The 11,528-nt window shown below is 38.7% G+C and overlaps 1 non-coding gene across 1 annotated transcript; it reads right to left on the reverse strand.

Annotated features, from left to right (window-relative positions):
- Positions 1-1,258: 1,258 nt before the first annotated feature.
- Positions 1,259-1,377, reverse strand: LOC117238681. Its single transcript, XR_004494243.1, has one exon. It is a non-coding gene; the product is annotated as a 5S ribosomal RNA (ribosomal RNA).
- Between the last annotated feature and the right edge of the window lie 10,151 nt (positions 1,378-11,528).

Raw genomic sequence — 11,528 nt, forward strand, 5'->3', positions numbered from 1 at the left:
GTTTCGGTGTAGCTATTGTCTAAACCTTTTAACAAGTATGTATGGTGTTTCTCTGTTTCGGGTGTATACGTGTAGAAGGTTGTGTTAGCTGAGAGGAGAGTTTGTTTTGCTTTATGGAAATCGGGTAGGTTTTGGAGGTAGAGTGCGTGTTTACCTGCGTGTATTCTTTTAATGTGAAATTGTTTAATGTCCGCTACTTTCTCTATGAGCGTTACGGTGTCCTTGGGGTCTTGTAGGATTATGTTGATGGGTGGCGGCCTGTTGTCTCTTGTGGTGGGTGGGGTGCTCGTACGCTCCTTCGCGGAGCATCCGGTGGGGCGTCCGTCAGGTGCTCGGTCCCCCCTTGGCGGTGTTGGAGGCGCCGGGCCTCCTGGGTTGTACGGTGGGGTGCGTCGCCCCTGCTGCGCCGATTGTTCCGGTGGCGTGGTGGGACCGTGTCTTCCCGTTTTGCCTCGTAATCTTTCGTTTTTCTTTCTTATTTGATCTAGCGTTGAGTTCCAAGTGGAGTAGTTTGATGGTCCCGGTTGCGGATGAGGCTCTGGTTCAGATTGTAATTTCGTTAGCCTTTTCTTCTTGGCTGGGGTGATAATCTACAACTGTGTTTCCTAGGATGTTTGCTAGACTCTTTGCCCTGGCAACCAGGTTAGGTTGTGGGTTGAGTTTCCGCGTCTTTTGAGCGGGGAGTCTTAAGATACTGTTGATTTCCCTGGCTGTTTTATGTGTAATTATTTTTCTCTTGATGGCTTTTTTTATTGGGTCTACGGTGGGTTCCGTTTCGTTGCTCTTGGCTTCGTTATCGGTGGCTTTTATTTTTTTGTACAGTTTTATTTTGTCTTATCTTATTTTATTTTCTTTTTGTTCTTATTTGTATTTATGGAGATGATGTGGATGCAGTATTTTTCACTTTTTTGTCGCTATTTTGTCACTTGATCCATCTACTTTAGTGGATGTTAGTCTACTCCGACGCGCGCTCCGAGGGGTCCGTCCCGCTCGGTGGTCAACAGTCGACTGTGACGAGAACGAGTGCACTCAGCGCGGTATGAGCGTTGGCTGAAATTAATAGTTTTCTTATTTGTTTTCCATGGTCAAAAAATAGAATATTTAAAGAAACATAGGTGTGTGCCAAAATGAGAATGATACAATATGCATGATAATGATCGCGTAATGCTAAAACATTTCTCTTTCTCGATGCTTCGATTGTAGATTATTAAAAATAGATTGTCAAGAAAAGTAAAAAAATATTGGAAAAATAAAAGAAAGCCAACACCACACGGAGTTCCCAGGCGGTCACCCATCCAAGTACTATCCGTGCCCGGCGCTGCTTAACTTTCGTGATCGGACGAGAACGAGTGCACTCAGCGCGGTATGAGCGTTGGCTGAAATTAATAGTTTTCTTATTTGTTTTCCATGGTCAAAAAATAGAATATTTAAAGAAACATAGGTGTGTGCCAAAATGAGAATGATACAATATGCATGATAATGATCGCGTAATACTAAAACATTTCATTTTCTCGATTATTCGATTATAGATTGTTAAACATTGTTTGTTAAGGAAGCCGAATTGATTTTTTATTAGGATTACGTTATTTTTTTTTGTTCAAAAGGAGACTAGGGGGTTATTTATGATTATTTCGAATATTTTGGTTATGTTGGGTAGGAGACTTATATATTGCAGGTTTGAGGGTGAGAAGCGGTCTTTATTTTCTTTTCTTTTGTGATGGCTGCTAATATTATTAAAGAGCACTGTTTAATATCATTTTATTTTGTTGGTTAACCGTTTGAGCAAAATGTTCGGGACGTCGTCGAAAGCGGATGATTTTTTATTGTTTAATTTAGAGGAAATGATTTTTAGTTGATTATAATTTGTAAAGTAGTTTATTTCTGTGTCTGGTTGTTTGGGGTTGTCCGAGGTGTTTTCATTAGAGAATATGAAGACTGCCTTATTTAGCGATATGTCTCGCTCTATTTTATTTTTCAGTTTATTTGTTTCGGAGATAATAATTCTCGACCCAGGTGATCGTTGTGTGTGTCTGTTTTGGAAAAGTGAGTGCCGATAACGTATAGTTTTTCCGTTGTTTTACATGTTGTGAAATAACTAGACTCCATGTTTTTATTGATGTTCTGTATCGCTATACCTGCATCTTGGAGGAGGGGAGCTTTCTCTGGAGGTAGTTTGAAAGAAGGGATAGAGTTAGATTCTTTTTACCTAAAAATTTGATTTGTCTGTGGGAACATGCTAGCTGAGTCTTTTTAGACATATTTTTTTTATTTTATTTATCTTCTCTTTTTGTCGTAAGAATTTTGTTGTACTTTAGATTGTTTATTTTGGATAGTACGTAGCTTTTGTCTCGTTGTAGCTCGTTGTTGCTCGCTTTCGCAGTCAAGGCGCTATTTTAGAAGGGTACTCCAATAGCTAAAACGATTCTCTTCAACATTCGTAGCAGTATTTCTAATTTCCTACGCTACGAGTTTCTTGTAAGGATAATTGACGGATTTTAACGGCCCGAGCGGTCGAGCGCCACTACTTACCCAATTACATCGAAGCCTCGCATTCACCCAGGTATCGTTCACGCTCTTCCAGCGAAGGATCTGCCCCGCACTTGGAGCGTATTCACGCAGTAAACGCCATCTTGCGGGCGAATATGCCGCGTGACGATTTTCTTGAAAACCAATCAGCGTGCGTATTTGGGGTCCTCCGTTTCGAGCCTTGTTGGAGTCTAACAACGGTATCGGCAGTCTCGTTCGAGTAGTTTAATCGTGAACATGTAGCAGCGAGTCAGTTTCCGTGCGTTCGAATCGCTAAACGTGGACCAAAGAACCGTTTCAATCTCTTAGCGCTCTTCAAGCGCTCGTGCAGGTGAAATCGTTTCGTCAGTCGCAACGCAAAAGTGATACTTTTCTGTGCTAGCTTCTTCGATGAGTCAATATCTTGAAGCATTCGTGGACATGGCTGCAAGCGTTGGTGGAGACAGAGTCGTTCCATCAGGCGTGACGATCAGTGGACAGTCCTGTGCGAAATCTTCAATTGTGAACAGTATCTCCAAGCATACGCGAAGGTAAGTATCATTTTAGTGAGCGAACGATTAGTAAACCGTCTCGTGCTGGTCTTTCAATTGCGAGCGGCATCGTCACGCGTGTATCGTTAATCATTCGTATCGTCGTACGATAATTCAGTCGCATTCGTTCAGTCGTACATCGCGTCGCGGCATTCGCTTCAGTTGCTTCCTATCGCATAATCGTCCGCAGTAAGTATTCCTAAATTTCGTCTTAATCGTCGAAAACAATTTGAAACTTTCTCATTGTTTGTTCTTTTTTTCTTTTTTTTTTTTTCCAGTTTTAACTTCGTCAATTGTTCTTCGCGCATTGAGTCATTACTCTCCCTCGTAAATCTGTCACCCAAGATTAATTCGACGGGGAACGAGTTACAGAACGCGGTATCGTCCGATATCAGAGACACGCGCGCATGTTAGACGTATCGTTGTTTCTTTAACCGATTGAGTACCAAGCAGCGTGATCGCGGTGTTTAGATTTTATGTCGAAAAGTCCCAGTACATTTGAACGCTACGGACGACTGACGGTATTTTGTGTATTTCATTGTTATCTTAATAATTTTTATTGAACAAAATTTGGAATGTTTATAAACTAATAGTACGCATATATAAAAATATAGATGTATTTCATAAAAATAACACATATGACGAGCGCTATTGTGCCGCTTGTTTCTCTCGCAATCGATTAAGAGGTTATCCTGCCGTTCCGGACTTTTCCACTGTCACGTAAAATAACAAAATAAAAAAGAAATTTGAGGTGAAAAATAAAAAAAGAAAACTTTATTTTTTTGTTTTCTTTCTAACAACAATACACTTTACAATCTACTTCTGAACTCTAGGCGTGACTTTCTAAGACTGACTCTTATAATTTTACTTTCGATCGGATCCGATTACTTTCTTTTGTCATCCCTCAACATCCCCACCGTCCATGCATTTGCTAGGCGTCCGCGATCGTTGCCACGTGCTCTTTCTTCTAGAACCTTCGGTGGAAGGACCGTTGGGATGTTGATGGTTCATTAGGCACTTCAGCGATATACATTGTCGCCGAGTGCCGCCACATCTTTATCTCTATCGTCAGTCCGTCGGATTTGAAGTATGCCGATCGTGACACGACCGTGGTTTTTCAAAGACCCCTGGGGCTCGAACGGTTAAATTATGTCAATATTATCAGCAAATAATTATTTTTCTATTTACTCTATATGATTTTCGAAACATTGAAAGATCACTATTACTCGACTACTTCAATATTGATTACGATACTTTTTTAATTGCGGTTAAATTTGTCACTACTGGTGTGAGAGACTGTAAAATTGATTCGAAATAGTATTTTACAGAGACTGATGAAACCGATGAGTTAGATATTTATATAATTAAAAGTTATTTCTATTTCTGAATTTTCTTTCTGAATATTTCTTTTAAATACTATCTTAAGTAGTTGTTGGTCTACAGTACGAATAAAATATTTTGAATATGTAGTAAAAAATAAACTATCTTTATTTTCACAATGTGGTATATAAAATAAAGTATTTTATCTTTGTATTGTAAATAGTGTTTAAAATGTTTCTTAACGATGAAAATAGATTAAGCAGAAGAAGGTTAATATCAGGATGCAAGAAACCAAAATATTTAGAAATTAAATTCATGTTGTTTTTAACCCTGCTGCGGTCTCCGGGTCTCTTTGTTCTTACTGCTCTCCTTTCTTTCTCTAAGAACTTCTGTATTCTTTTGAACGTATAGAGCAAAATTTTATCTGACTCTTGAAACCGACATATTTGAGAAAAAAAAAAAAAAACGCGCGATCGTAGCAATATTTAGGGAACGCACTGATACAAAATTATATTATAAGGCGGTAATATGACCCGCGTAGGAAAGCTGCAAAAGAAATAGCAGAGAGTGTTATAAATACATTGGAACATTTCAAAGAGAAAATAAGAGTTTGTAAAAATTTCACTAATGCCAAAATTTTCTTTGCGATAATAGAATGTACCGGTTCTTTGCAACGAAAGTTATTATGAAGGATATAGTAACGTACCGCTACATTTCCCCGGTCCTTAGTTAGAAGATAAAATAAAGAAAAACGAATCTTTGTATGCAAAGGTAACTTTCTTCTTCAAACTCTTACCGAATAATTTAGTTAAATGGAAGACCTCAGCAGGGTTAAGTGTGGGTATTCGCAAGTAACAAGCATTATAAAAAGTTTTCATCACTTTGATTACTCCTTTATGGGCAAACATGCAATCCGTTTCTTTTTTCATTTATTTAATTTGTACGTTACAATTTGGCTTGGACGCGTTGCCGTTCTTTCCTTGTATTTTTTTTTTTTTTTTTTTTTTTCCTTTTTTTGAGTACTTGCCGATTTCTTCTTTGACCATTGGTATTTTTAGGTCTTGCGTATATCCTCGTTTCTGATATTCCATGGGGCGTTGACTACTGTTCTGAGTATTTTCTAGAAGCGATTCTGGTTTAGTTACCTTATTATCCTGGTTTTGGATATTTTCAATTTACTTTCTATGCTGAGTTTACAGTTTCGACTAGTTAGCCAGTACGTCTGTCTCCTTTTTATCCGTATTTTGTCTATAATTGATTTGGTATGTTGCTTTCATGTAAGTTATGAGTCCAAGTGGAGTCTTAGTATTTAACTTGCTTTGTTTGTGTTATGTGCGTGCCATTCAATCGGATATTAGGTGGTTTCCGCTTTCGTATTGTAAATGTAATGTGGTTAAATTGACTGGGGTTTGCTTTTATCTTGCAGTCATTTTTCTATTTTTCTGATACGTTCTGGTAGTAATATGTTAAGTTTATGTTGTCTATATGTTAAGTCTATATGTTTAAGTTTATAGTTGGCGAGACTTAAGTTTTGCACGTCCTAGCAACGTGCACATCTTAAATCTTACAGATGTCCTTGAAACTTAAATTTTGAATGTTCTCGGAACATCTCTCCCGAAAGTCCTACGAATAATTCTTAAAGTTTATATTTCGAATATTTTACTAATATCCATTTCGTAAATCTGAAGAATTAAATATCAGATGTTCTAAGAACAACCGTTTTGTAGGTTTTACAGATAGAAATATCACTTTACAAATTAAATTAAACATTTACAGATTGAACCACAGATATTGCAAGAACAACCGTTTTCTAGGTTTCACAGTTAAGTTTTGAGTGCTGAAATGTTTTTAGAACATTCATTATAAAAGTACAAGGTTTCCGATTCCATGAATTTTTCCAATTTCCGCAAAGCTTCCATGTTTAGGCTATACACGCACTAGAAATTCTAATTTCAGGAAGTAGTAATGCAATAAATTGTGGCGAAATTGACGCGAAGAATCGGTGTCTAACTATTCATAGTTAGAACAAGATGTTCTGGAAAGATATGCTGCCAGACGAAAGTAAATGATTCCCTATTCAAAAGTAAGTCCAAAATGTACAATGACAATTTTTGATACAAAGTTTTGTTTTCGGAAAAATTGACGCTGAAGTTTCGTCGAGTACGCATGCACTTGAAATTTAACGATATCAATCTGTTATGATAAAATTTCTGCATATCAAGAAACGTGACTTCTTTTAGCTTTAAAACATGCAACAATTTATTTGTACGTCTATGAGAGAGTGATACAATGTATGACAATGGTCGCGTAATGCTAAAACATTGCATTTTCTCGATTACTCGATTATAGATTATTAAAAATAGATTGTCAAGGAAAGTAAAAAATATTGGAAAAATAAAAAAAAGAGCCAACACCACACGGAGTTCCCAGGCGGTCACCCATCCAAGTACTATCCGTGCCCAGCGCTTCTTAACTTTCGTGATCGGACGAGAACGAGTGCTTTTTTTTTTTTTTTTTAAGATGTTGAGGTGATATGTCGTGATAGGGTCGGAAGGAAAACTCAGATTTACTCAACGATAAATGTTTATTCACTGTAATATCAATGAGTACACTTGGCGCAGGACTCGCGATTATATTCGGTTCGCGAATGCGCGGTTATAAGTTCGAGCTTGGATAGCTATGATTCGAGATGCGCTACGAGTGCGGACAATGATTGCACGAGATGTCGAGAGCTTAGGTAATTATTCGACTCGAACCGTGTAAGTATAACGATCGTGATATGTTGACTCGCTGTAATAGACTGACTTTTTTGTCGCGATGCTGCTGCGGAGGAAGACTGCGTTGGGATGTGTCTAAGGATGCGAAGGCATCGGATGCGTTGAGAAAAGCTTTGGTTCGGAAAGTGAGGGAAATGAAATGTACGTTAATGTTTATTGGCTAATTCGTGTTGGTCGTTGGAAAAGGATGCTAGCTGCCCTTGAGAGGGTGTCGCTAGCGGGAAGCATCGTACGTGAGAGATAGCAGATTTCTCGCGTGTCCCCGTGGTAGGTGGTCGACTTCGAGACTGATAAACAGAGACTGTTTGTCTCTTTGGAGGACCTTAGCTAAAATAAATCCCAAGATTTATAGCGGTCCTTAGGCTAGCTGGAAATATTCGGTACGAATGTATCGGACATCTGGCAATCATCTTGTCCGCAGGTATAGGGTCTTTGTGTCGTGCGTCACGCGACGTGAACTGTTGGGAAGTTTACTGTCAAGTGCCGCCACAATGTTTATTAAACCCAAGATACAATTTTAAATACATTTTGGTATTCACAATAAACGGTGAATTTATGTAATGATATCTTAGGCAAAGGTACCGATACGCAACGGTACGACGTAGCCATGCTATAATATGTGTCGGCGCTTTACATTTTTCCTGATTAATATAATTTTTTGGTTTGAGCCGCTGGAGGGAGCGAAGCTTCTATATGATTTTGTTTTTATTTGTTTTTACTGTCCTGAAAACTGGGTCGCAAAACAGGACGCTTCGGTAGTATATTTTTGGGGGCTGTGAAATTTTGGGGAGGGGTGGGATGAGGGGAAGGGGGAGGGGGATGTTAAATAGGTTTCTTTTAAAAGAAAGAGAATTACAATAATTACAATGTTTGCACCTGTGTTGTACGGGGGCAGAATTGAGTTTTATCGGTTCAATGGATTTTCTCTCTTATTTTATTATGGATTCAGTATCCACCAATATTTTTTTGTATTTTTTCTATATTTGTCTTTAGTGTCTTTCAGAGGGAGGGCCATGTTGTATCTCCACCTAGTGTCTGCGGTCTGTCCATTTAGGTTTTCTTCGTGAAGTATAGTTTTGATCCCTATTTTTCTTTTTCTTTTTACGTGATAAATTATTGGAATATTATTTTGGTCCTGGAGGTAGTTTTTTTCGTCAAGGTATAGGAAAGCTTCTGGCGGGATGTAGCCTGTTGTCAGAGTGTTTTTGTAATATGCGTCATTTGGAAATAAGCAACTGAAGATTAAACTATTTTCTTTTATCTTTGCCGCTTGCGCGAAGTGGTTTCTTATTAGCTTTAGGATGTGACAGTCTATGCGGTGAACGTTGGCTAGGTCGTATATTATTTTGTTTTTTATATATTTTTTGAATCCGCTGTGTTCGGATCTGTAAGTCCTCAAGCAAGCCCTGATGCATTTTCTTTCGAATATGCGAATTTTTTCCATTTGGGAGGCTGATATGTTGTACCAGATTGGGCAGCCGTAGGTTATGATCGGTCTGATTAGCGCTTGATAGCATAGAATTTTTACTTTGCTGTCGAGATGTTTGGAGTAGAATAGTTTTTTTATTTTCCAGAATGCTTTATTGGCCTTGGTAAGTTGAATTTCGGTGTGCTGCTTGTAGTTTAATTTATAGTCTATGTTTACTCCCAGGTATTTTACGCAATTTTTGTGTGGTATGAGAGCCCCTTTGTCTGTTTTTTCTCTTAGTTGAAATTTTTTGCAGTATTCTCTTTCTATTGGGCCGATTTCACTTGACTTGGGTCTAAACAGTATGGTTTCGCATTTGCTTATTGTTGCGCATTGTTGATTTTTAATTTCCATGCGTGGTAATAGTCGTTTATTTTCTCAAAAAGTTCTTGGAGTTTCGTTTTTATTGTTTTGATTTTGCGGCCTGTTACGTAGATGATTAGGTCATCTGCGAAGGCTATGGAGCGTTCATGGGTGGATGTATTGAGATTAAAGAGATTTAGTAAGTCACTGTTGTAAATACTGAAAAGTAACGGGGAATTTACTGCACCTTGTTGTAGACCGTTCTTTATGGAGAATTCTTTGCTTGATGAGTGTGAACCTTCAGTCATTACGAATGTTCTGCTTGTGATCATGTCCCAGACCATTTTAGTCAGGTGTTTAGGGAACTTCTTTTTGTTCAGTTTGTATATGAGACCTGGGATCCAGACTGTGTCGAAAGCTTTTTCGAGGTCTATTAGACAGGCGGCTACTCGTTGTTTTGCGTTTAGGGCCCAGCAGATGTCCGACGTGAGTTTGTTTATTGCGTGGATTGTGGAGTGTTTGTGTCGGAAGCCGAATTGGTTCTCTGGGATTATGTTGTTTTTTGTGCAGAAGGAGGTTAGGGGGTTGTTTATGGTTATTTCAAATACTTTGCTTATGTTGGGGAGGAGACTTATGGGTCGTAGGTTTGCGGGCGAGGAGCCGTCTTTGTTTTTTTTTGTTATGGCTATCAGTTTGGCTTTTTTCCATTTTCTGGGGAAGTATGTGTTGTTTAGAGCATTGTTGAAGAGTACCGTGTAGTACCATTTTATTTTGTTCGGTAGGCGCTTGAGTAGGGTGTTTGGGATGCCGTCGAAGCCGGAGGATTTTTTGTTGTTTAGTTTGGAGAGGATTGTGTTTAGTTGATTGTAGTTTGTGAAGTAGTTTATTTCTGGATCTGGTTGTTTGGGATTGTCTGCGGTGTTTTCGTTTGAGAATGTGCAGACTGTTTTGTTTAGCATTTTGTCTTGTTCCATTTCATTTTTGAGTTTGTTTGTTTCGGCGATGATAATTCTGTTTAGTTGTTCTCGGCCCATGTGTTCGTTTTGCGTATGTATTTTGGAAAAGTGGGTGCCGATGATGTCTAGTTTTTCTATTGTTTTGCGTATTATGAAGTTGCCCTCGGTGTCTTTGATGGTGTTGTGTATCGTTATACCTGCTTCTTGGATGAGGGGGGCATTTTCTGGGGGCAATTTGAGAGGTGGGGTGGGGCCCCGTTCTTTTGGTCTAAAGATTTGATTTATTTGTGGGAACATGTTGGCTGAGTCGTTCTTGGAGATGTTTTTTATTTTGTTTGTCCAGTAATGGTTTATAGAAATTGCGAATTCTTGTTTCAGTTGCGTTTTTATTCTGTGTAGTAGGAACTTTAGGAATTCTAATTCTTCTCTTTTGTCGTAGGAATAGTTGAGTTTTATATTGTTTATTTTGGACAGTATGTAGCTTTTATCTCGCTGTAGATCTTTTATTTTATTGTTTATATAGGGCTCGCATGAATTTTTTTGTTTTATGATTGGCACGGATTTTTGGAGAGCGATTTGTGTGTGTTTTTCTATTTCGTCTAAGAATGAGTCGATTTGTCTGTTTGTTAGGTTGACGTTGTTGTAGATCTTTAGGTCGCAGTTTTGTTCGAGTGTGTTTTGGAACTTTTTCCAGTCTGTCTTTTTGTAGTTGTACCTGGGTGTCTCGGTCTGGGTTTCGAGTGTTAGGAAGTCAGATGTGTTTTGTTTTTTTTTTTTTTATTTATTTGTTGAAATTACAATCAATTCTCGCGTTGAGAATTTTCAGTAATTTTTCTGGCGTGGCGCAGTGACATGGCTATTTATTTACAATAAGTTAATACTATTATAGCTAGATATAATTTATAAGTATTATAAGTAAGTGCATATGCTTAATTTGGATAATTAAGTGAATCTGACGTTTAGGTCTAGCGGGTAGTGCCTCTTCAGCCTGCGAGTCTGGTCCGTCGTGTGGAGTAGTCCAGTGATTAGGGGGTTTTGGTGTTTGTTGATTCTTTTGCTGTATCTGTTGCTATATTTTGCTATTTCCTCTTTGACGGTGGGTATCTTGAGGTCGCGGTGTATTGATTCATTGGTTACATACCAAGGTGCGTCAATTAGGGATCTTAGCGTTTTCGATTGAAAGCGTTGGAGTATTTCTATGTTGGAGTTGCTTGCTGTTCCCCATAGTTGGATTCCGTAGGTCCAGACAGGTTTTATTACGGTCTTGTAGAGGGTAATTTTATTCTGTATATTTAGTTTGGAGCGTCGGCCCGTGAGCCAATAGAGTTTTTTAGTTTGTCCTTTAGTTGCTTCCTTTTATCTGAGATGTGTGTCTTCCACGTTAGTCTCCTGTCCAGGGTCATGCCCAGGTATCGGACTGTGTCCCTGCTAGGAACTGTTGCATTGTTGATGGTGACCTGGGGGCAGGTTTGTTTTCGGAGCGTGAAGGTTACATGTGTGGATTTCTTTTCGTTGACTTTGCAGCCCCATTTGTGAAACCACTTTTCCATGGAGTCGAGACTTCGCTGGAGAGTGGATGAGGCTATTACCGGGTCAGCGTGGGAAGCTAATAGCGCTGTGTCGTCTGCAAATGTCGCTATTGTTATAT

The sequence above is a fragment of the Bombus vosnesenskii genome, unplaced genomic scaffold, assembly GCF_011952255.1.
Source record: "Bombus vosnesenskii isolate JDL3184/JDL3185 unplaced genomic scaffold, Bvos_JDL3184-5_v1.1 scf7180000013602, whole genome shotgun sequence".
In the NCBI taxonomy this organism is placed as follows: domain Eukaryota; kingdom Metazoa; phylum Arthropoda; class Insecta; order Hymenoptera; family Apidae; genus Bombus; species Bombus vosnesenskii.